The sequence below is a fragment of the Anser cygnoides genome, chromosome 2 (genome assembly GCF_040182565.1).
Source record: "Anser cygnoides isolate HZ-2024a breed goose chromosome 2, Taihu_goose_T2T_genome, whole genome shotgun sequence".
Lineage (NCBI taxonomy): Eukaryota > Metazoa > Chordata > Aves > Anseriformes > Anatidae > Anser > Anser cygnoides.
The window spans coordinates 131,586,460-131,612,773 of record NC_089874.1 but is presented as its reverse complement, the minus strand read 5'-3'; the positions used below and the strand labels follow the sequence as shown (position 1 = coordinate 131,612,773).

At 36.8% G+C, this 26,314-nt stretch overlaps 1 long non-coding RNA gene across 1 annotated transcript; it reads right to left on the bottom strand.

The window, feature by feature from the left end:
* On the bottom strand, positions 1–26,086 carry LOC136790198 (uncharacterized). Its single transcript, XR_010829724.1, has 4 exons — positions 25,853–26,086; positions 24,714–24,803; positions 7,846–7,948; positions 1–113 (listed from the first exon to the last, which is right to left on the bottom strand). It is a non-coding gene; the product is annotated as an uncharacterized lncRNA (long non-coding RNA).
* Positions 26,087–26,314: the final 228 nt, after the last annotated feature.

Sequence of the window (26,314 nt, the reverse complement as noted above, 5' to 3'; positions counted from 1 at the left end):
TCCTGGGAAACCTAATCTAGGTGTCCCTGCTTGAGCAGGGAGGGTTGGACCAGATGACTTCCAGAGGTTTCTTCTACCCTCAAACATTCTGTGATCCTGTGATTCTGTGATATCTGTTGAACAAAGAAAAACAGGAGACAAAAGATCTAGGTCTACTGGAACCTGAAGATCAAGTGTCAATAGTTAAATTCTACCCTAATGCAGTTAGTTAGCTTGGAATATGAAAAGAATCTACACTTGGGGCCAAGTATACTATACTGGATACACTGGCTAGTATAGCTTATAACAGAGCTTATAACATCCTGCTTGATAATTTAATTTACATTTCAGTTTGTGCCACAGATTTTCCTCTAGGTCTGCTCTTCTACCTTTGGTGAATTTTATACAATATTAGAAATAATTAATTAAAAAATGATATACAGTAGGCTAAAAATGTTGTGCATTTAAACTTCTCTACCCCACAGGACTCAGCCAAATCCTGAGTGGAATTAGGACAGCTTTGCTCTACTTCACTGATTGAAAGTTGGTTCTAACAGTGGTAAGTTTTGAATGAAAATTGTTAAATTTGATCAACTTCTGCATCAAAAGCATGTCCTACATTTGATTAATCTTAAGGAAGAAATGTGTCTTGTTTTTTTCTTTCTTTGGAAGATTGTTTTTGTTCTCATCTTTTATCATATACTGATGCTATCACCTTGCCCACTTCTACTAATTACCAAGGTCTTAAAGTTTCTTTGGATCTGGCAGAATATATATATATATTATATATATATTTCTTAATCCTGCAATCCAGCTGCAAAACCTTGTCCCAATTGTAAAGCAGTGCATCTCCCTAACCCATCAGCTAAAAGCCTTTCTACGATATATGAAGTATATCTGCAGTGTTTGTTCAAATTGAAATTTAGATGATGATCTCTTCATATACATCATGACGTTTTATATTTCTGTGATTTGCAGTTAATGTTTTTTCCAATCCCAGACAGAAATAGAGCCCTGATTATCTGTGGAGGATGATCCACAATTCTTTTTCATTCATCCTGAAATAGCAAATGAGTATGTTTACTCTGTCATCTGAAAAGATGATACCCTGAAACCACACTATTGAGCCTGTCACAGTTGTGTTAGAGGGAGGTGACCCATTTACTGATAAAAACAGCTAAAACATACAAAGCTAGGCTGAAATTTTATTTAAACAAAGGTAGCCCTTGTATGAACTCCTTACTTGCTCAGGCAATGGACTAAGTAATGCTACCTTAACTGCTCACCTATTTTAAGACTGCTACAACTGTGAAGGCGATTTTAATTTTCAGAAAGACTTTTTTGTCACATTCCCACATTCATTCTAATGCATCTTCTCCAGAACATGCTTTTGAATTACTTTTTCAAAACTTTTTAAAACTTACGTGAAAATGTTGTCCATTTCAGGCACAAGCAGTACAAGGACTGATTTTAAGCATAACAAATGGCACTTGATAGATGCCCAATGGGATCAATATTGGATAACTTTTCATAGAGACAAACACCAGGAGGAGAGGTCATTATATTGTGCTATTGGCTTTCCATTATGGGCCTTCACATTTTCCCCAGATGTTCTGTGTTGAGCGCAGTAACTTCTGTGTGGTTAAAACATATCTTCCAGAAAAGGAATCTGTCTTGATCAATGGACATTAAAAGATAAAACTGATCATACTCTTTTATAACTTGTTCCAGTGGTTAACCACTCATGGTTAACATGTGGCTTAGTTCAGCTTCCAGCCATTAGTTCTTGTTATCCCTTTCTTTGCCTGATTAAAGAGCACTTCAGTATTCTGTATTTTCTCATTGTGAGAGTACTTATACTTTCACAGTTACCTCTCAATGAAGTCAACACTCAATCTTCTTTTCGATACACTAAACAAACCAAGCTCTTAAAATCTCTCACTGTAGGCATTTTATCCAACCTTGAATTGTTTTGTTGTTCTTTATTGCAACATTCCCAGATTAAAAAACAAAAAAATAACCCAAAACAACCAAAACCAAAAACAAGAATAAAATACCCCAAAAAACAACTCCCCAAAACCCAACTCTCTAAACTGTGGACAACAGAAATAGACAAATTATTTTCTTATCTGTGTCATAACTGCCAAATAAAAATACAAAAATTCCAAATCCTGCTTCTTGCTTGCTTATTTGTAGGATTTCAGTTGCTGTTTTTCTGTCCACTCTGATATCTCCCTCCTCAGTCAATGGCTTTCCAGACAAAGATGCCTACCCTGAAGGGCTGGCCTGAACCTTTTTCTTCCATTCATGGTTTTGCATTTGACTGAGTTGCAACTTTTTTTTTTTTGATTTCCCAAATGATCTCATTTTAACAACAATTCAGAGCACACTGTATGGTTCTGTCGTCCTCATTATTATTTACTGATTCTCCAATCTTTCTGCCACCCACAAATTTTCTAAGAATGATTTATGTTTATGTTTTAACTCATGGGTGAAAATGTTGAATAACACTGAGTCTAATGTTGATCCCTGAGGAGCCTCCTAAGATCACTTCCATTTGATGATGATTTAGCACTAACTCTTTTTTGAGATCATTCACTTAACAAGTTCCGCATTCACTTACATTGTGGTCTACTGAAAATGCATTGTGTTATCAGTGATCTGAAAAAGGACTTTAGAAGTATGCTGGTTACAGTGGTAGGAATTCTAAGCATTCATTGGAATAGAATGAAACACAGGTAGTTGTCCCAGGTGTTTTGTAATGCACTCCCCTCATGTGTCAGATGAAAACATTCCTACAGTATGTCAAGCACTTCAACAATTTTAATATAGATGGTGTCATTTCATATCTATGAAGACATTAAATATACTTATCCATTTAAAAAAATCTAGAAATATTAAAATGTTGCACAAAAAAAAAAAAACAACAACCACAACCCTCCAACGTTTATTTTTCATTGTAGTTCTCATCTATTTCTAGTGTAGCTGTGTGGCTTGTCCCAGTCAATGCTTTGGAAACTCATGCACCACCCACTGCACAGAATGCCATAGAATCACAGAATCATTAAGGTTGGAAAAGACCTTCAAGATCATCTGTCCAACTGTCAGCCTACAATCAACATCACCCCACTAAACCATGTCCCTAAGTGCTAGGCCTAACCTTTCCTTAAACACCCCCAGGGACGGTGATGCCACCACTTCCCTGGGCAATTCCAATGCCTGACTACTCTTTCTGAGAATAAATGTCTCCTAATTTCTAACCTAAAACTCCCCTGGCACAACTTGAGGCCATTCCCTCTAGTCCTATCACTAGTTACCTCTGAGAAGAGGCTGACCCCCAGCTACCCACAACCTCCTTTCAGGTAGCTGTAAAGAGCAATAATGTGTTCCTGGAGCCTCCTCTTCCCCAGACTAAACAACCCCAGTTTCCTCAGCTGCTCCTCAGAGGACTTGTGTTCCAGGCCCTTCACCAGCTTCATAGCCCTTCTCTGGATATGCACCAGTCCAAAACTGAACACAATACTCAAGATACGGCCTCACCAGAGCAGAGTACAGGGGAACAATCACCTCACTGATCCTGCTGGCTACACTATTCCTGATACAAGCCAAGATGTCATTGGCCTTCTTGTCCACCTGGGCACACTGTCGGCTCAGATTCAGGTGAGCGTTAATCAGCACCCCTGAATCCTTTTCCTCTGTACAGCTTTTGAGCCACTCTGCCCCAAGCCCGTAGCATTGTGTGGGGTTGTTGTGGCCAAAGTGCAGGACCCAACTCTTAGCCATGTTGAACCTCATCCCCATCCCATTGGCCTCTGCCCATCAACCCATCCTGTCCAGGTCCCTTTTCAGGGCCTTCTTACCCTACGGCAGATCAACACTTCCCCCCAAGTCGGTGTCATCTGCAAACCTACTGAGGGTGCACTCAATTCGTGCATCTAAATCATCAATATAGATATTAAAGATGATGGGCCCCAACACCGATCTCTGGGGAACACCACTCATGACCGGTCGTCAGGTGGATTTCACTCTGTTCACCATACTCCCTGGGCCTGGCCACCCAGCCAGTTTTTAACCCAGCAAAGAGTGTACCTGTCCAAGCCATCGGCTCCCAGTTTCTCCAGGAGAAACATGCAAATATGCATGTTTGGATGGATACTAGACTGGAAGAATTCATTTTATGATATTAGGTACAAAGAAGAGTTTTCAAATAAAATGCAGCTAGATTTATGTGACTAATTTAGGGATACTCCAAGACTTAAAAATAGATGTGACTTTTACCTATTATCTGCAAATATGGAAGCATCAAACCTTAATTCTTTAAATTGCTGTTCACTACCACTAAAGAATTTGCTTGGAACAGCATAATCATCCTTGAGGCATCTAAATACATAAAGATTTCAAAATACTGAAAAAAATAAATAAATCAGTCTTGGCATTTAAGGGTGGCTTTGCCTGCTCATGAGGGCTATGTTGTATCCAATGCAAATAATCACTGGGGTAAGGAACACAATATTCCAATGTATGGTGATGAACTTTCTGTTAAGAGGCAGAAGCTGGTTACCAGCTACATCATCTGCTAAGATAAAAGCAATGAATAATAGAAGCACAAACAAAGGGAAGGTGAGGTGAAATACAATTGTATCATTAAGCTCTCACACTGTTTGTAGAAAAACAACAAAAATACCAAAACAGCCTAATGCCAATAATTTATGAAAAATAAATAAATGTAATTAATGGAGCAACTATTGTGGCCATTGCAATTGCTCTCAACTTTAATAAGTGCATTAAAAGGATATACCTATTTTGACTTGAGATTATTCTCCCAGGGAACTGAAAATAAATGCAAATTAGAATTTCCTCTTCTAAATGCTACACTGACAACTAAAATAGTACAGTAGCTTATAAACTGGGCTGTGCCAAAAGGGTGCCATTACCAGAAGCCTTTAAGATCTTGATAGACTGACTGAAAAACATCCTAACAAACTGACATAGTTATTCACTGATTTTTCCTGTGGCCCACACTTGCCTAAAAACAGAACAAATATGCTCAAATGGACCAGCTACCATATGCCTAAGTCAGGTCCTCCTTTAACTTTCTTGCAGTTACTTAAGACTGCATATTTGTGTTTTAGGAATAGCACAAAGAATGATAAATCCTTTAAAAATTCATGTCTTTGCTTTTATCAGATTAAGGTATTTTAGCAACTACAGCAATATTTTATCTGTTTTTGCTGGGATTTGGTTCTCGTTATAGTACCCTTGAACTGACCCTGATAGCTGGTGCTTCTATCTTTTATCAGTCCTGAGTCTTTTGAATCACCACATTACTGAGTTGTAAGACCCTGCCATCTTCACACATATACCTAAACTTGCTTACCCTTACCACCCAATTTGGGTCATCATTACAGTACCAGAAAAGGTGCATCTAGGTCCTATCTCCTGTATTATGACATCAATCCCATAGAAGACTCATGGTCAAAAGTCTCATAATGTTAACTTTATTTTCAGCATGAATTTATGACTGAGCGAATTTTATAGCCTATATGCTGACATGGCATTTTTTTTCTCTGAGATCTTCGAAATGCGTACAGCATTCTCCATCCTTTCTCATTCACTAGTTGGGATCTTTCTGTATACATGACTCATCATAGAAGAGAGTAGTTCTTTTGCCCTTTGTGGCATACTCCTTTAGTGTTGTAGCTATGTATCTAAATAAAAGGCAGCATGTTTCCAAGCACTTTTTTTCTCTCAAGGCTCACTGGCTGCAATAGAAACCTAAGTCCACATGGTGATCATATTTGTTACCTCAGGGACTAATTTTCTTTTACCTCCTTTCCTGTATTCCAAAGCTTCATTGCTATTATCCTCTTGCTCCCCATGCACTAACAAAAAGATTTTAATGCATTCATTATGCAAAATCTTGTCTTTTGTGACCTTTGCCAAGAGTGTCCCCAAAGGACTGGCCAGGCTTAATAAGTGCACAAATAAACTACGATGTCAGCCAAGGGCACTACTGGCCAATTGAGTCTGCACCATTGCACTCTTCCCCAAACCCCCACTTCACACCTGAGATACCCTGAGGTGAGATTGCAGGGGCGGTGTCTGCCCTGGAAAACTGTTAATCCTTTCCGGTGGCTCCCAGCTAGGCAAACAATCCCCTTTGTGAAGGCTGGAACAATCACACAGACAATATTGCCTTTCGCCTCTCCAGAGACAGACCCTGCCTTCCTTTAAGTTTCTCTCTTTTTTTTTTTGGGCCACATTTTTAATGCTTTCAATCTTATTTCATTTATGTTATGTCCTGTAAAAGCTTTGTCATGGGTGAGCCAGATGGGTCATTGGAGGAAAGGCACTCTCTCATCTGATTCCTGTGTTAGTCCATTTTCCTCCTGCCCAGAGTTATTGTCTAGGTTCTGCAGCGAAAGCATCCGCTCGCCCATTCAGTTGTTGATGCTGTGGCAGATTACAGTGGTTTCTGTCTGCTAAGCAGTCAGCCAAAGAAAGCAGTAAGAGCAATAGAGCAGCCTCTTCATTTCATATATAAAAGATGCAGATAAAGCATACGATATCAGAGAATGACCTAACTGGTAAAAAAAAAATAAATCTGAATTTATTGTGGAAAAATATAAACTTTCAAAACTCTAAAAGAGATCGGGCTCATGAAAGATAGATATTGCAAATATTAATGCAAATTATTAGTAAATTTGACCCCTCTACCCCACTATGACACACATTTAAAATTTATTATGGAACACATTCAGGGGAATAGCTTTAGGGAATTCATTGCTCATCTTTCTCTTTCTTCCTCCATCTCACACACTAGCAGTCTCCAGACAGCTTCTCTGAATTCTTCAGAAATACTGCCACTCTGACCTCTGTACCATAGATCCATTGACTTACTTCATTTGACTGTCTGGAGTGACAGGTAAGGTACCAGTACAACATGTTCGCACAACTTCCATGGCAGCATACACATCTTTCCAGCTCACCTCTGTATTATGATGCAGAATATCATGATGCAGAGTACTTAAATAAAATCTTTTTGAGCTTCTGATGTTTTAATACATATAGTCCAAAGAAGAAGCACAAGCAAGCCGTAGGCTTCATTTTAGCAGCATAATTGATCTTACAATATGTATATAAGTTCTTTTTCTGAGTTTGTGTCAAATAGGGAAGACTTTCAACATCATGAAAAGTTGTGGGTACCCAACTGCCATTAGACGCAATCAAACTTCAATACATAATATTCTTTGTCTATTTTTTTTCCTAAAATTTCTAATCCATTCCAAAATCCTACCTGGATTTATCTCACTTTAGAGATTAAAAAAAAAAAAAAAAAAAAAAAAGAACACACTGAAATGATATGATGATAATACTTTTTTTTTTTTTTTTTTTCTCCAGAATCTGCTAGGCAACGTAAGGCTGGATTTTCACAGATGCTAAAAATTTAGACAATACTGTGGGTGCTCATCACCATGAAAACTTAGCTCCTGAGCTTAAAATTCCCTTGATAATGATTTATGATTTTACATAACTGTTCTCAATGCCATAATGTCAAGACATTTCCTCTAGCATTTTAAGGAAAAAAAAATAAACAAAAAAACCCACACACACATAGACACACAAAAATAAATTCCTTTCCTCGTTTTATCAGGACTTTTACCAGGTTCTATTTCGAAACTTGGAAAAATATATATTTGCTAATCTGACAGGATACGGCAATATCAGGATAACACATTTCCCATATGTGGAACTGGACTGTAGCCATTTGTTCTTTTAACATCTACTTCAGACACTCAGGTTGCATACAGTAGGTTCAAATTATCTGTCCAGCAGCTCAGGAAGGAAAAAAAAAAAAAAAGGTACCTTTTCTGGCATCTCTGTCTCAGGATAGGAAAAGACCTCCAAATACCTTAATAAAACAAAATGAAAGCAAGGGAGCTGGAAAGACTAGAATGCTCATCAAGATCTGGGGAGAGAAAAAAAGGAAAGGAAAACAAAAGACACTTGTCAATAAACACAAGAAACACCCACCCTGTATTACTGCGGTTACTAAGTGCTAACAATGAGCCTCTGGCAGGCAGTGAGGTGTGCAGACAAAAGGCCCTTGAGAAGTTGTACTGCTGCATCCTGTATAATAGTTGAAATCTGTGAGTGTTTTTCAAGGTTAGGCACAAATAAAGCAAAATTTCTTTATTAAGGTTCCAAATTACTCATCTTCTCCTACATTTCAGTCCATTGTGGGGCTCTGAGTACTGTAACTGACCTTTGATAAACAGTCATTTCACCACAGTGATGAGACTACATAAAAACCGGTCTGCACAATATAATGCAGATTAACTGAGGGGCATTCCAGCTTTTCATAAAAATAAGCCAGAATGACATTGAAGAATTTGCTCATAATCTAGCCGGTTGCATGTGCACATATTCTTTGTGAGTGAAATTTCTTTCCAATGAGATAATTTAAACAATGAAGAAATTACTCTTGATATACATGGATCAGGCAATTTATAGCATTTCCTTCAAAGGCGAGTCTAGTTAATGCTTTGTCACAGGTGTGAAAGAACTGATGATTCAGTGTTCATATGCTTTGGTACATAATGAGGCTGATCACTGATGTTTCAAACAGAAGAAAAAACTGCAAATGTGAAGTTATTATAGGTTGTTTCATGAATACGTTTCACCCCTCTGAGCGAAGCCAGTGAGTTAGCTGGTATTGTAAAACTTGCAGAGTTATCTAAAAATAAAACCAAGAATCTGTTTTGATCAAGAAATATTTCAATAGTCTGTCAAATCTGAGATCATTAAAATATCTGTAAAATACAAGTAAAAAGTTAGCATGAAGGATCAAACAAAGCAATCGTCATACTGAAAGTAGCCTGAAATATTGACAAGAGACCCAGCTGAATTAATTAGTCTAGGAAGTTTAATAAGCAAAGCCATGTTAACAGTGTAGTGTTGTTTACTATTTATATGAAAAATTATCAATATCAATTTTCAAAGGCATTTTAGCACACTAGTAAGAAAATAAAGGGGAATAAAATGAAAAGCTTACCACCAGAACTAGCATTGCCACTTTGTTGTGTTGCACTATCCAGCTTCTGTCATTATAGCTGGTCCCAATTTATCCTGTTCTCATTTTACAAGAAAAAAATCAAAAAAGGCACTACAGATGAAATGATCAGTATTACTGTCAAGGCATTTTAAACAAGAATGCAGAGTCCTTGGGCCAGAGCTCCAGCAGTTCAAGGCAATCTTTAATCCAGCTTTGTTTCTCTTCCCTGTGTTCTCAATTTGTATGTCTTGATGCCCGTTTGCAATGAAGTCTCTAAATTACGTTACAAAAGGCGGTTGTCTTTTCAAAAAAGAAGCAGTAAAATTGAACTAGAATAATGCCACACATTATTACTGAAATGGCAAAATCCAAAAGACCATGAAAATAAAATCTGCACTTGAGGATACAGATAATTGATTCACCTAAACAAAATGCTGCAGTCTATAAATAGCACTGTAAAAGGCCAAAGTACTGTTCTTGCAGGAAACAAATTTTTGAATTCCACTTTTAATCTTCAGAACTCTTGGATTGCACTTGATGAGGAGTAAAACCATTTTTAAGAGCTAAATGGCTTTATTTTCAGAATTTCTGAGCAGTTAGAGCACCCAGTACTTTCAATATAAACTGCAGGTGTTGAGGACTACAGGAAAAACATTCCATACACGTATGTGTTATATATACACTTATTCATATATTAGATGTATCATACATATACCTGCTCACCAGTATTTTTGGCTTATACATTTATCATAAAGGAAAAACATTTATCATAAAGGTAATATAAATTACAACAATGCACATACAAACTGAACATCTCTGATGTAGGCTTAAATAACTATGGCTTAAACAACTTTTATTTTTATTAAAATAAAATACAGTAGATTAGAGAGGCTTTATGAGTATCCTACCATCAGGGTTTTCTCCACTGATTTGAATGGGAGTGAGCCTTAAAAGTGTGTTCAGATTCAAACTTTTTTTTTTTTTTCATAAGTGGTATAACAGAAAACATAAGCAACAGGGAAGAAAATAATAATGAAAATAAAAACACCACTTTAATTGCCTTAGTCTGTATTAGGAAAATTTAATAACTTTTTTTTTTTGGATTGCCAGTGTAACTAGTATGCTGTTGATTTCTGAAGCTGCTTCCTCTGCTAAGAATAAGCCCCAGAAAATATTCATAGCAATTGCAATTTCTGAGGCATGCAGTAAAATTTATAATCAGTCAAATTTAGGCAGTTTATAAGATTCCTTGATTCCTGTCTTGCTTTTTCATTAAGCCCTTTAAACTGGACTTCTTGTCAATAAATAAAACTATTGACGTTAAAAGGTCACATCCGTGACCTTTCACATGTTTCTCCTGCTCTGTATCTATATACACTGTATACTTTACCTCAAGAAGAGATTCTTTTATTTAAGAGAGCTTAAACTGTTCAAATTTGTAATGTACTGGGGATTTTGGAATATCTGGAGGGCTTAGTGGATAAAGAACTGACCTTTCATCTCTGAACCCAGTTCCCATCCAACCTAAGATAAGTGAAAGAGTTTTGTGTCAGCTGCCCATGTGATAAAACTAGCTTTACCTTGTATCATTCAACACAATTTGGCATGACTGGCAGTTTTTTTCCTCTCAGGAGAAGCACACTGAATATGGAAAATGAATTGCTTCTGTCTCTAGAGAGGGTGGTCCTCCAGGTTAGGCTTTGAAGTTATAAATGGGAAGTGCTGGAAAGCTCGTATTATTGCTGGTTGCCAGCCCCACATCAAACATATGGATAAACAGCGGGTCACAGTTTTAAATCAGTGACAGAAGATGATTTACAAATACAAACATGTAACCACTTATGTGACTCTTCCTCACCCAAATGGAAACTATGCAATGTAGCTCAAACTAGATTTGAGTAATTCTAAGGTCTACTTTTACTTCTATAGGTAGTAAATTTCTACATGTATTTTAAGAGCACATATTTATGTATTTTCCCCCAGGGAAAAGAAACGTCTCCAGATTTCCAGAGCACCATGGCTTCCTTATTTATCTCTGCATAAGGCTCCGCTTCACAGAAGCCGATACACTGGTGGGGCAACCCTCCTCCACCCCCACCAGTGCCATTTCCAAAGGAACCACTCCAAGCTGCTGAACTCCCCAGCCCCCAGAGCTGCCCTCTTCTCGCAAACTGAGCATCAGACCCTCTGCGGGGAGGGCTCGTCTATGAGAAGAACATTAGAGCCAGTAATCAAAGACAGGTCCCGACCGTGGCATGGCAGTGCCCAAACCACAATGTTGGGGCTTCGTTTTCTGCTGGATATAGTGCACTTCCATTGGGAATATTTGTTAAAAAATAACTTTTGATTTGTTTTGATTAGAATTATGTACTGTGTCTTTGTGACAAACTTTAAAAAGAAACCAACAGTCTGAAATGTGAATTCAGTTCATTTTGTTACTGAAACTCAGAACCTGCAATCAGTTAACATGCACCCAGTAATTAACTGGATTTCTTCTGTCTGGTGAATGTATTAATTATCTGCAATATAACATAATGCTCCCTTTTCTCTTGCAGTCCTTGGAACTAAGTTTGTTTCATTTGATACTTTTTATGACTCTTTAGTAATATAAAACCATTTTTAAAATAGCAATAAAAAACTGCTCTGCAAGTATTTCTGGAGACAAGATATTTTTATAAACAAGAAAACCCACCTCAGTGGCATACATTGATTAAATTTATCTTTATGATTTATCTATACATCACACGGATGGAATTTTTCAGAAATGCCATAAACTGCAATTTGAAACCATGTCCACCTATTGCTTGTCTCACAGCTCTGATCTCAGGTTAAAAAATCAAGAGAGAATAAATTTCCTTTTAAGATAATGACATCTCTGGAATGTTAATAGTACAAAACTTTCAAAAGGTAAAACTATTTCTTAGCTGAACTAGAAAAGAAGCAGATTGGCTTAGTCCATTTTGCACCTTTGTGCTAGAGAATGACTGGGTTTAAATTACAGCAGCTTCAGTCTTTGCTTTTCAATCCCTTAATCCTTAAGGAGCAGAGGTTTCAGTTCAAGACAACTTCACACAGAACGTACGAAAAGATTCTGTGAGCCTATCTCAAGTATGATGATCATTTTTTCAGCTGCAATGTTTCACTCACATCCCATAGCAAAAAAAAAAAAAAAAAAAAAGACTGAGGAAAAACAGTGTCAAGTAAGTAATGCATTTTCAATGAAAGGTTCCTTTCCACTATGGTTTAATACACATGCATGAAAAGCAATAAATGGTTTCATGTGAGCCACTTGCAGATACTCCTACCTATGGTTTTCATCACTGTTTTACTGGTATCCCCTCACATTAGAAAGCCTTTGTGATATTCCCGAGCTCAGATGGAAAAGGAAGCTAGCTTGGGAGGTTTTACATCTGGTAGCCAACACTATTACTTAAACAAGCTACGTCAGTTTTCAAAAAAAGCTACATAGGTCAAATCAGGGCAATTACGTTCTGATCTAAGTCACATACATTTGTCAATTATTTCCAGGTGTTTTTTGGGCAACCTATTTTTCTTATCTATAATTAATATTTTGCTAATAGGGCTGAAGTGAAACGTCAGGGGCCTCTCCATTTCTCCTCTTCATTTCATTAAAAAAATGAGTTGTGACAGTAATCATTTTTCTATACTTAGGTTTTAAAGCATTATGTTATTTTATGTTACAGCTATTATTTAAATCATAGTTTGCAGGTATTATGGGCATTATATTTCTATGCCACTCTCTAAGTACATACATACACACGTATATATAGAGATATACATACCTCAAAGAGGCATACATACATGCATACCTCATACTTATCTTGGAAATTAACCAGTAAATGCTTGAAATGCACATAATGCAACTAAAGAACAATTCTGGAAACAATCACGAAAACCTTTATTTAAATTTCTACCTTCCATTTTGAACCTGCAGTTATTTTTTAATCTATGGAGGCTTATAGCTGAGCACTTTGAAAAACGTGTAACTCAACAGTGTAGGAATAAGACTTCTTTACTAATACAAAACATTTAAATTAAATTCAAAGGTCCAGACACCATCCTGGCTGGCATTAACAAACCATAAATATATATATATATATATTTTAAAAAAAAAAAAGTTTTGAAAATCACAAAGACGGAGATTGATCATCAAACTGAAGTGACGAGTACTTTTTTGGGGGGGTGATTATTCCCTCTGAATTATAGGGGAAGCCGTATAGCATTAGATACATAATTTTAGGTGAGCATTTTCGTTTTCTGTCTTTCATAAGTTTGTGCTAAGAAATGCTGACATCTCAGAATTACAGAACTCAGTTCATAGTGTTTTCAGTTTCAGCCGGGTAAAAATAATGCATGACACTTTTTGAAGAATGCAAAATGTATGCAGCAACACAGAGTAAAAAAAAATATTTTTGATCTTCAAACATTGTTTGACCTTAATCAATGTCTTCCAACAAGCTTAATGTGACACAGCCCTGAAACAAAAACACACAGCTCTTGGGTCCAGCTCTGGAATGAAAAAGCTGTGATTATTAGTCCTCTGTGTGATCTTTTCAGATTGCACTGATGAGATGAAGTTTAATCTCGTTTCACTCCTCTCCAGTACCACAAACCACAGGCAGTTTAAGGCAGCCTGGAAATCTCTTACATCTGGAAGAGCAATAATTCATGGGATTTCACTTGACAGCCATGACAGGCAGCAGGGCAGCCAGAAACAACTGTCTCTTATGTTGTGCTATTTGCAAAAAGTCAGAAGAGGAGGAGCAGGCACAGGACCACATCCTTCTTTAGCATATGTTAGAGGAGGAAACCCTTTTATTTTCTGCCAGATGATCCATGAATAGGTCCTAAATATTACATAGACAGTAGCTATCACTTCCAAACAAAATTCCTTGGTGTCTGCTAAGCTGCAAAGCATATGAAGGTCTATTGTCTGGCAAAGGGTCATGGTTAAATTTGCAAAGATTTTTTTAATAGATATTTCAGATTCTACATTTTGATTTATAGGCATTTGCACACCCTGCTGTGCATGAATATGATACCATCTTCTGAGCAGGATTATTTCGTGAAATGTATATGGGATTTAGCTACAGTAACTTTTACTGGGCAGCTTAGAATGGCCAGCAAAGTACTAGAATTTACTGCAGCACAGCTTGTGCTGTCAGGCTCATGGCTGGTGTTTATGATTTCTGCAGAAGCAGAAATAAACAACTTCTCCTTAATGGCTCTCTTTATGTGTAGGCAGCAGTAGCTCTATCTGGTCTCACAACAGTAGCTGGTGCAGTGGTCTGTCCCATTTCATGTGGAACCAATGTCTGAAAATTTGCATTTCTGCTTTTCGGAGTTTTCAGTGGAAGTAACCAGGAATGAATAAATCAACTGCAAATGTCTGAATGAGTAGCATTCCATTCCACTGCTTTTTCAGGCTATAAATACATCTGGTTGAAATGGCCAGGTTTTGGAGTAAGAGCAAAATGATCAGATTTAATCTGAGTTTGTCTTAGAGTCTATGGCCACACTGTAAATACTCTGATATCAACTGAGATTTACTTAAATTACTGTCTTAAGGAAGGAGGCCTGTTTTCTGAGTGTCTGTGGTCAAGTAGCTTAATCAACATTTTTATAGGCATTTACATGAGTATTTAAGTAAACATTAGAAACTGGATGAATTACACAAGCCAGTATACAGATGAATTAACAATAAATTTCCATAATTTCTATCTGCATATACAGAAAAAAAAAAAAACAAACAATAGAATACAATTTTTTTTTTGATGTAACAACTGTTTTTAAAGTTCAAACGAATGTCGACACGCATTGTATATATAAAGCAGAAAATATTTTTTTTTTTTTTAAGAAATGAGACAACTGCTCTATGCCAAAGAAAAACAATTCCTTTGCCAAACTACACATTGTTAACTTAAAATGTGTTCCATGTGGAAGTAGGAAGACTGATCTGATGGAAAGGCTAGTGATCTAAAGTCAGCTGGCTCTGTGCCTGCCAACTACACATTTTGGCTTCCAGTTTTACAGCTAGAATTGGAAATATATATTTTCTTTTCCTTTCTTTTTTATTTTATTTTTTTCTCTTTGAGGGTGGAGACAGTTCTTTCTCTTTTTCTGGTGATGCAATGAATTTGCCAGTAAACTTACATATTTCATTTTCCAGACTTTAAACAAAGAGAATACAATTTCAGATCACATGTACAAATTGTGTTATGTGTTCTAGGGACTTTGTTTTACATTGGACTGATTTTACAAAGTTAATTTCCCACTGTTTTTGTGTACTCATCACAATTTTTCTAGGAAGATATTGTATTACCCTATCTTTTTGGTATGGAAAAAATATAAAGACAAGTTTGCTGCATATTCTGAGGGTGATATCTTACAGATTGTAATATTTCAACTTTCATATTGCTTAGCATTACCTATGTTGATCAAGCATTTAGTCTTTGCCACCCTCTTCTGCATATAAGATGCACAGATTTGTATCTATATGTGGCCTAAAGCATATTGCAAACATAAAATTTTCAGATAGGCACAAATGAAACAGCTACAGTACCTGGTAAGCTCTTAAAAAAAGGCTAGCATCCTATGGTATTTTCTAAAGGATTCTCCAAACTTCATTTGTTATTCACATTAAACCTACATCCATCATCCTATTTTAGTACATATTTTCCAGCACATGCTGCATGGTAATTATGAATACAGAAGGTTCTATTCATTGTGGAGTATTTTCACATTCTTTAGATACACTGAGCACTATGAGGTTGAATTTTGATTACTGTACTAGATTTCTGGGCACACAAAACACATATAGAGCACATTTGCACTTATTTTTAGTTTTAAAATATTCCTGAAACATCTAGCAAGTCCGCAGATACTTAAAATGGCAGAATTTCAGACACAATTCAGCCAGAGCTGTTTACTGCAAATATGATTGTAGGGTGCCTTTATTATTATTTTTTTTTCACTAGAATACCCACGTTTTATTTATGATTTTGGATTTTATTTCACAGCATTCCAGTTTAGTTTAGCACGATGTATTTAATAACCATGTCTACTGTCTTAATTACCCTATAAAGCAGGGTTCCATTGGCATTTGACCCTCCACAGCATTCCAGAGAAACTGCAGGACCATGATAATTACCAACTGCCTGTGAGAAAATTAAACAAAAAAGGCCTAACTTTTAAACCATCATTTTAAACGACCTATTACATCTCAGGAATAAATCATTGATGAAATAGCCTGCTTAACAGGAAAATAGCTATTCCATAGCAAAGAATTTCCCCTTGCATGATCATGAAGAGAATATTAAGTATTCTTCAGCTCAAAAGGTTAGGTTTTATGTCTGTCCAATGCCTTTTAATGACATTTTTTTTGTGCAATTTTACTGTAATCAAAGACTTTTCCTATGTAGGTTGCAGACTATGACTATTTTGTCAGTCTTAAACATTTAACTATTCAAAGAACAGAAAATCTATTTAAACATGTAAAAAGACAAAAGTGTTTACAAATGTAGTATCTTTCACCATTAAAAGAACTTGCATTAATATAGCTTGATTTACTTTGATTAATGTAGACATTTGTTATATATTTTTTCTAAAAAGTGTTTATCAATTTAAAGTCATAATAGTACATATTAATTGCTAACAGTTAAAAAAATCTAATAAATTTGAAAATCTAAATAATGGCTTTATTTGATGACACTGTCCTTATCCTGTATCTAATGTCAACTACTATACTTATTTCTGTAACCATTCTATACTTCATTTCTTCAATACTATACTTAGCAAAATTCTATTTCATCCATCTTTTTCTAAATGTTACGTTGTATTTTTTCTAAATAATTCATCTGCGCTGAAAACTGACCCTCATTTCCAGATCAGATCAACATTCCATACACACACTGTGAAGTTAGAAATTTACTAACAACAACAATAACAACAAAGGCAATTAAAAGCATTTTTTTTCACTTTTACATATATGATACAATAATATAAATCAAGGGAATATCCATTACTTTTAAAATTCATACCAAAACATTTTCTAAACCTCCTTAAACCATTTCACTTGAAAGTATCTCTGTTTTCAACAGAAGCAACTAGAAGTCTAATGAACAAAGAGTTTATGGAAGAGCCAAGCCACAAATGAAACTTAAATGGTTTTAGAAAAGGAGTTTGAAAAATAATTCTGTGTTCAATCAAAAATAGCGCAACCCTTCTACTTTGTGCCTTGTGGCTCAAAAGAAGCCTTGTGACAGCTATCAGCATGGTTAAAGGCCTCTGGCCACAACTTTTATTCAAATTCCAGTTTAATTTATAATCCAAACCAGAGATTAAATGCATAGCAGGCAACTGAATCCTAGTAATATATTATAAACTTCTGGGTTTGATGATCCTAGTGCAGTTGTTCCCAGCCCAAATTTGACACTCCTATACCATTGTTCCCATGCTACTGTCTACTGAAGTACCACCTGTGTAATCACTTAGACCAAAGCTGGAGTTAGTATTGCAGCCTGGGAACTTCTGGAATAAAATGCAGTTTAAAATCATAAGAAAATAAGAACAGCCATAATGATTCAAACCAAAGGTCTAGCTAGTCTCATATTCTGTCTGTGAAAATGTCCTCTAGCAGTTACCAGCGGAAAGGATAAGAACCAGGCAAGCATGTAATACTATTTCCCATATTTGTCCAGTCTCTAGTAAACTGTAATTAAGACTTCTTGAATAAGAGTTGTGTATATTCATTTTTTTCTCAGCAAAATTGAACATGAGACATTTTAAAACATCTGCAGCATATAGCGATGAGTTTCACAGATTAGCTACGCATTGCATTCAGAAGTATCTCTTTTTCTTTGTTTTGAACTTGACAGCCATTTCTTTCATCTAGTATCCCATATTCTTGCATGGAAAAGAACAGGAATCAATAATTCTCTATGTGCATTCTCAAGGGTGGTTAAAGATTTTATAAACACTCATATGTTGCTCCCTTAATTCATGTTCTTTGTTATTGTATTGTATTGTATTTATTTTCCCCACACTGCAGTGCCCTAGATTAATTATTTTTCACCCATGGCAGGGGATGTTGGAACTAGATGATCCTTAATGTCCCTTCCATCTCAAACCATTCTATGATGATATTTTTATGATTTCTAAGGTGTGGAAGCCTTTCTATAACTCTGATTAGTTTTATTGCTCTTCTCTGCGTTTTCCTTTCCTCTTTCCTTTCCTTTCCCCTTTCCTTTCCTTTCCTTTCCTTTCCTTTCCTTTCCTTTCCCCTTTCCTTTCCTTTCCTTTCCTTTCCTTTCCTTTCCTTTCCTTTCCTTTCCTTTCCTTTCCTTTCCTTTCCTTTCCTTTCCTTTCCTTTCCTTTCCTTTCCTTTCCTTTCCTTTCCTTTCCTTTCCTTTCCCTTCCCTTCCCTTCCCTTCCCTTCCCTTCCCTTCCCTTCCCTTCCCTTCCCTTCCCTTCCCTTCCCTTCCCTTCCCTTCCCTTCCCTTCCCTTCCCTTCCCTTCCCTTCCCTTCCCTTCCCTTCCCTTCCCTTCCCTTCCCTTCCCTTCCCTTCCCTTCCCTTCCCTTCCCTTCCCTTCCCTTCCCTTCCCTTCCCTTCCCTTCCCTTCCCTTCCCTTCCCTTCCCTTCCCTTCCCTTCCCTTCCCTTCCCTTCCCTTCCCTTCCCTTCCCTTCCCTTCCCTTCCCTTCCCTTCCCTTCCCTTCCCTTCCCTTCCCTTCCCTTCCCTTCCCTTCCCTTCCCTTCCCTTCCCTTCCCTTCCCTTCTTCTTTTTCAGTTTCACTGTATGTTTTTTGGATAAAAGAATCAGAAATGCCTACTTTGTTGAGAGAACCCTTGCTTCATATTCTACTTAAATTTAGTGCACCGTGCCTGACTGTGCAGTGGGATGTGTACAAGAATCCAAAATCACAGTCAGACATTTTTATTTTTCTGGCACCGAATATCAGGGTGATATGTTCAAGATTGAGAGGAGGTTTAAAGCATTAGGGTGCTAACCAAGTACTAACTAGCTTAGTCTTTTTGGAGCCTAAACTCTCACACTGTAATTGATGACAGGTTGTGATCATGTATGTTTTCATAAGGCGCTCATCCGAGCATCTGGCACATGCCAAGCCCCTGCTCATTTCTAGTACAAGACCTTGCCACAAAATCCTTCATAGCCAGTAGTTCACTTGGTGATCTAGTGCACCAGTCTGCTCTCCAACTCAGCTCCACAGTTATGTGGTTCAATCACATCAGCCTTAATTTTGCACCCAGATGTTGCTGTGAGGCTCTTGGCTCCATCTACTGAAATCAGAAGTCATCTGAAATGGTACTGACCCCTTAAACTCAGGTTCTGAATGAAGCAGATTCTGTGGATGGTTATGGATTAATACAGCTGTCGTTATCATTCTTATATAGGGTTGGGCACTAAAAATCTCCCTTTGAACTGGGCGTTGAAGAGCATTAGTTGGATCCATGGGAACAATCCCCCAAATTGCCACATGAAGAGTTCCAAGAACCAGGAACAAGGCATAGGAAGACTTTAACATTACATCAGGCTAGCCAGGAGGACCTACATAAAATGGTCTTGGAATGTGTACCTACTAAGGGAGCAATGAAATTCTATGGTTGACCAGAGGTCGCCCTTGGTCTCCAAGACTTGGACCTTGTTTCACACCAGAATATTCCTTCTCACATTAATCCTGGGCTTTTCCTGGTAGACAAAAAAGGTCAAAGGTCTTCTTTTTCAAGGTGAAACGTTTTCTTTGCTCAAGCCCTAGTACTAGGGTTGTGCTATATGACGGAGTAGGCGTGGATCTCTTCCTTAAACTTAAAACAAAAGAAAACCCAAACAAACACAACCAAAAAAACCAAGACAAACAATCAAACAACAAAACAGAGAAAACTGTCCAGCCCACCAAGTTGGATCTAAGAACAAGAACGAAAACTGTTACTATTTTTATTGTAACAATATGAGGTGTTAGTATAATTGTTTAATAATTATTATGAAGAGTTCATGTATCTCCTTACAATATCTCCATATATGGAAGAAGTCAGATGATAGTGTTCTACACACACATGCCAAAGTCTGAAGAACTGAATAAGAGGTGAGAGGAGAAATGAGAAGAGAATGCATTATGGAAAACCTGGGGATATGAAGAATGATGAAGTTTCAGCACATGTGGAGTCAAGATTTTGTACAGGTATTTAACGTGACAGTGGTGACAAACACCTCCTCAGAAACAAGATATTTAGGAGGGGGAGCAGCACATGAGGTATTTTAGTTGCTTTTTAAATAAAAACAAAGACAATTTGGAAATGAAGAATTACAAGAACATTTGCAGTAGTGGGGAAGTGATACCACAGCTTCTCAAAGTACTCAGCGAAATACAAATTTCACAAGTACAAGGATAGTACTCTGGGTATATTAAATAATATGGTAAATTTCATTGAAATGTCATAATATTTTGGTTGGTCTAGCCATACTAGTGGAGAAATAACAAGGTGATGGCAATAATCCTGCAGCTGTAGTTGAAACTAAAGGCTGCAGTAGTTTACTAGTAATCAAGAATAATTCATGCCGCATATTGCATGGTCATTTATCTAGGCTTCAGGCTTACATCTTTCTTCTGCATGATTTGAGGCAGGAACTTGAATACATGCTCCACTTCTCAAAATTAGATGGCATAATGGTCTCTCCTACCAATGGCTACCTCACTATATAACTTATTTTAAGTTTAGAGGTAGAAGAGGAGGGAGTACTGGAGCAGGAGGCTCTATACTTTAGCAGTTAGTCCACTTAGAGTGGGCACTGGTATTCCTCTGAATATAAATATCTCAGTGTTAACTTTCTTTACATCTCTTTAAACTAGAAATTGTAAATTCAAACACTCAGAGACTGTATTTCTGGATTTCAGACCCTGAATTTCCCTACTGTGTCACCATAGCAGCCTCAAGTGCTTTCCCAACCAGAAAAAAATCTTGCCCTACACATGTATGTTCAAATACTGACTAAAAATGTGTTCTTATGGATATGCCTTCCACTTCCAGGATTTTTTCCTTCTTCTGAGGCCACAGAAATATATCCACATCATAGTGGTGACAGTGCAGTAAACATCTATATGGCTAACAGCTTTTCAGTGCTTATGTTATGCCCATTCAGTTAAATCTTTGCTTAACTGGAGGAAAATCATTAAAAAGGTCTAAGGCTATCATACCACAGATACAGTTCCAAAACAATTTGAGCAACTACCTCTACAGGCCCTTAGCTAACTTTCAAAAGACACCTTTCACTTCCATTCCTACTTATAAGTTAATTTTTGTACTGTGTTCTCAGAGATCTCTATTGACATTTTGAAGGTGTGCTATGCCTCCAGAAAGCATACCAGGGATTCAAATGGACCAGAATTGTTATTTTCACATGAATTTGCTTGCTGATATAGTAACGGCTCTTCTTTGGGATATGAGGTCTTATATGCCTGTCCATTAAAAAAAGATTTTCAACAAGACACCTTCTGTATTTTTAGTTTCAGCTTTTAATAGATTATGTCAAAGGAAAGGACTGTCAGGAGATAAAGACAGGCATAGGCAGAATTAAATGATTTGGCCCAGTTCTGGCACCATTTTTGGCTGCAACTGGTTTTGGAGCAAACACCATGTAATTAGGAGATGCACCTGCTAAGGGCTTGAGCTGTGGCTATTTTTTTACACCCAAACAGCAGCACAGATTGCCAGGATTTCTGGCAATCCATGTCAGCATAACATTCCTGAAGGGAACTAGGGCATTTACATGTGGATGCAAGACACACTAATACTTTTTCAGAATTCAAGTTACTTTTCTAGATAGCTTCAAGTGATCTAAAACAGCTTATTTAGAACGAAGCATTATTTATTTGCTCAAAGCTGCACAGAGACTGGATGAAACAGCAAGAGATTTATGCCCTTACAATTCAACCACTGTAATTTTTTTATTTGTATGCCATTGGTAATTCCACTCAGCTGGTTCACCTAATTCATAGAAGTATGTCCAGCTTTTGTGAAACCAAATACGTCTTTCTCTGGCAGTTTTCTTCAGCTGCTGCTACCTCTACCATTTCCTAGAGACTTTAATAGAGTACTGTCCTCTTTGATCCCTGATTTGGGCTGGGATGACAAAACCTTGTTAACCTTGTCTGGTTTCTGTTAATAGCCTGGTATAGGGAATACAGGTAAGAGTTTTCAGGTTCTCTAGGATTCTTCATAATCTATCTAATAACTAATTTTGTTCACCATTTTTTGTCTACTTTAAATATTCCTTAAACGTTTTCTTGGAACTATCCAGCCAGGCAGGATAAGATCAACAAAATAAATTCCTGAGCTCTACAATTGGTATTCATAAAAATAATGCAGATGTCTCTCTAATTCTCTTTAGCAACTTATTATTCATATGATTCTCCAGTGGTTTACAGAGGTAAAGCTGCATTGCCATAAAAGTTGCCTCCATTTACAAGAACAGTTAATTTTGCATAGCACAATGTAATGGAGGAAACAGCAGTGTTGGCACCAGAGCCTATGGAGCAGGCTATATAGTATACGAGCAAGAGATGGAGGTCTTTGATAAGAGATGATGTGGGGGGGTGGCTTTAATGCTCCAATTCATTTTCTTTGTGAGGGGGAGGGATGGCCTATTGAAAGTTTCATTTTAGGCCAGTTAACTAATACTACCCCTTACTGATTCTCCAGCCATGCTCAATTAGAGAGACTCCTTTGTCCTGACACCAGTCAGGATTACTACAATTCATCAACTTTACCCTGAAGAGTGCTTTTATACCATCTAAACCTTTCAGCTCTAGCTGTGAAATGCCTAGTCACAAGGTTGCCAATAGATAATTCTCCTTGTCCCTGGAAATACTAGGCCATTATAAGTATGTATCCAAAGTTAACTGATAGAAAGAAAATCTAAATAAGTAGCAAGTGGTACATATTTGAAAATTAATTCAGAGTAGTTGTTAGCACACGTATTAAGCTGTATCGGGAGAGTAGAAATATATCAAATAGCAAGGGAATACTTTAAGATATTAACAACTTTGATTCAAGAAGTACCAAAACAACTTTACAACAGTTTGAACAAAGGCTCCAAAAAAAAACTAATTGGCTTCAGCATCAGGACCAAGCAACCACAGACAATGCAATATATCAGTTGTTGCAGCTGAAAGAAAGACAGGCTTTGCCAGCACAGCTTGTAAACTACAGAAGGTCAAATTGCAGTGATTCAAAACATTTGCATATACTGCTATGAAAACCAAATGTTTTCTCTTTAATTCAAATAAACAAGAAAATTAAACTAACAATAAAAATTGCAAAAAAATAATCTGGGGAATATGTTGACATACATCAAAAGTGAGGCTTCTCTGCAACATTAATTAAAGTGTGGGTCATAGTAGAGAGTTATCTCACTGCAACCATTCACAACTAGCTGTGATATGCTAACATTTACCTAGATCAAACAGTATTGTCAAGACTTTAGCAGTCTTTCATGAGTATAGTTGAGCAAGCTGTTGGTCACCAATCATGATGTGATGGACAAAATGCCTGAACTAATCTAAACAGCTCACATTTAATATATTTTTTTTTCCTTTGAAAGTACATTTTAATGCCAATAAGAATTTAACAGCTTGAATCAGCCCTGATAGAGAAATAGAATCAAAAAAAAAACCTAGTTTTCATCTTTTGATTTACCTTAAAAAGTTTAAATATATATATAGCTTTTAACGTATTGTTTCCTTTAGACAAATATCTGATATGGATAGGAAAGAAGAAATAAAAGCACTTTCAAACTACAGGGCAATGTGTAACCATGATATGTAGAAAATGTGCTTTACTGCCTAACTAAAAGCATAGGTGCAGGAAAAATAGTTACAACATTTTTATTTTCAGGAAGGTACTAAGTTACATGAGGAACTGAAAAAAGTAATGAATATCTGTTGCAGAATAAAAAACAATAATCCAAAATTCAAAATTGCTTTTACTGAAGTCAGTGTGACCTTTGTATTGATTTAAATAGAAGCACAAAAAAATCTACAGTTAGCACATTAGTAAATATTATAAAAAATTACAACCCTAAGCCAAAGCTAACAAAAAAATAAATTAATTCTATCAGTCAAGCTCTGGACATTGTTTAAGCAATTATACAATATATGTGGTTACTCTGCTTAGAACATCTCTCTCAGGCCTATTGTTTCTACTGACTGCAGATGGATGCAACCAGCAAAGTTTATTAAGAGAAGGATGGGAATGAACAGAGAGGTGGGTACTTGCCAGAGTAGTGGTAATTGGGAAAGACTCTGGACACATGGTTCCTGCTGCATACTGTAGGCTGATTAGTATTCAATGACCACACTGAGCACAGTTCTAACACAGTAAACTTAAATCTCAACTTTCTAGCAAAAAATCAGAGTGTTTCACATCTTTGTCAAATTTTGAATTTCTGTGGACAAATGGGAAGGATTTTATATACTAGAATACAATTTTTGACCGATTCTAGTACATAAACACACAGACCTTATATTTCTTGCAAATAGACGGGGAAATGATGGGCATTACAGATGTTTTCACCTCCATTTAAAATTTTATGCAAAACCAGAAATATATACACACAGCTTAAGCAAAAGACTTAAAAACACACCTCGCTTTTAGAGAAACTCTGCTTTTCACCGCCAGCTCTCTCCCCTGCTGCATTTTTGACACAACTCTTTCAGAGTAGCTTTCCTCTCAGCTGAAGGTGGAGGAAAGTCAGAATTAGGTCACAGACATATAAACTCACGTATGTATCTATACAAAAGTCTCTGTACTTATGAAAAGTTTGGGACAAATCCAATCTCAGGTGTCAGTGAGTCAATTAACCTTCAAATCCTGTATTTCTTAGTCATTCAGGTGGTAGTACGTATTGCCTCTTACATACTGCATTAGTAACAAAGACATACAATTCTTATCTGATACTCTATGTCTGTTGTGCCTCAATAATAACAAATTAAAATAATAATAAAGCCCACAGAAATTCAATTATCCTACATTGCATATATTTTAGATACAAAAGTTCTCATTTGATATGTTTTATTTAATTTGCTTTAAAAACAAACCAAGTATCTAGGGAAAGCCAGAATTTTGCACATAGCTCTCTGTACAGCACCTTGAATGTTTCTAATGTACTAGATATGATTTCTGAACTGAAGAGAATTTTCTGAGTGTCATTACTGTTTCTGCCTTCTCAGCAATCATAGAAGCTCACATCTATCATTTCCTTTGTTCTGTGAGAGACAGACTTCTTCCAAGGAGAAAAAAAAATATAATGGAAAAGGACTGGAAACATTTACTGTGATGCAATGAAAAAAAAAAATTAAAGTCACAGTCAAAATACTCCTGGCATTTTATATTTCTGAGGTTTAAATGTATATTAGTAGTTACACTCTATATACTCATATATATGAATTACACTGCAGATATTAATATTCTTTATATTATATATATAAATTACATTTTAGTTATCTATTAATCCATATATATTCCATACGTTAAAATAACTGTATTATATAACTAATCCTATGTTATTCTTATCTATTGTTTCAAAATCTATGTACCTTTAAATTAATAGCTAGATTAAGTATTTGTGATTAAAACAAAATCCTCTTCTACTGTGTTTTCATTTACACTCAGCCATTTCTACAGTTATTCACAGAATCACAGAATGGTTGAGGTTGGAAGGGAGCATGAAAGATCATCTAGTCCAACCTCTCTGCTGAAGCAGGGTCCCCTAAAGCACATTACCCATGACTGTGTTCAGGAAGCTTTTGAATATCTCCAAGCTAGGAGGCTCCACAGCCTCCCAGGGTAACCTGTTCCACTGCTCAGTCACCCACACAACAAGAAAGTGCTTCCTGATGTTAAGGTAGAACTTCCTGTGTTGCAGTTTGTGTCTGTTGCCTCTCATCCTATCACTGGGCTCCACTGAAAAGACTCCGGCCCCATCCTCCTGGCACCCTCCCTTCAGAAACTTGCACACATTGATCAGATCTGCCTGAGAATTCAATTTTCCAGGCTGGTCAGGCCCAGCTCCCTCAGTCTTTCCTCATATGAGAGATGTTCCAGTCCTTTAATTATTTTAGTAGCCCTTCTCTGGACTCACTCCAGTATGTCCACGTTTCTCATGTACTGGGGAAACCAGAACTAGACATAATACTCCAGGTGTGGCCTCACCAGGGCTGAGCAGAAGGTGAGGATTGCCTCCTT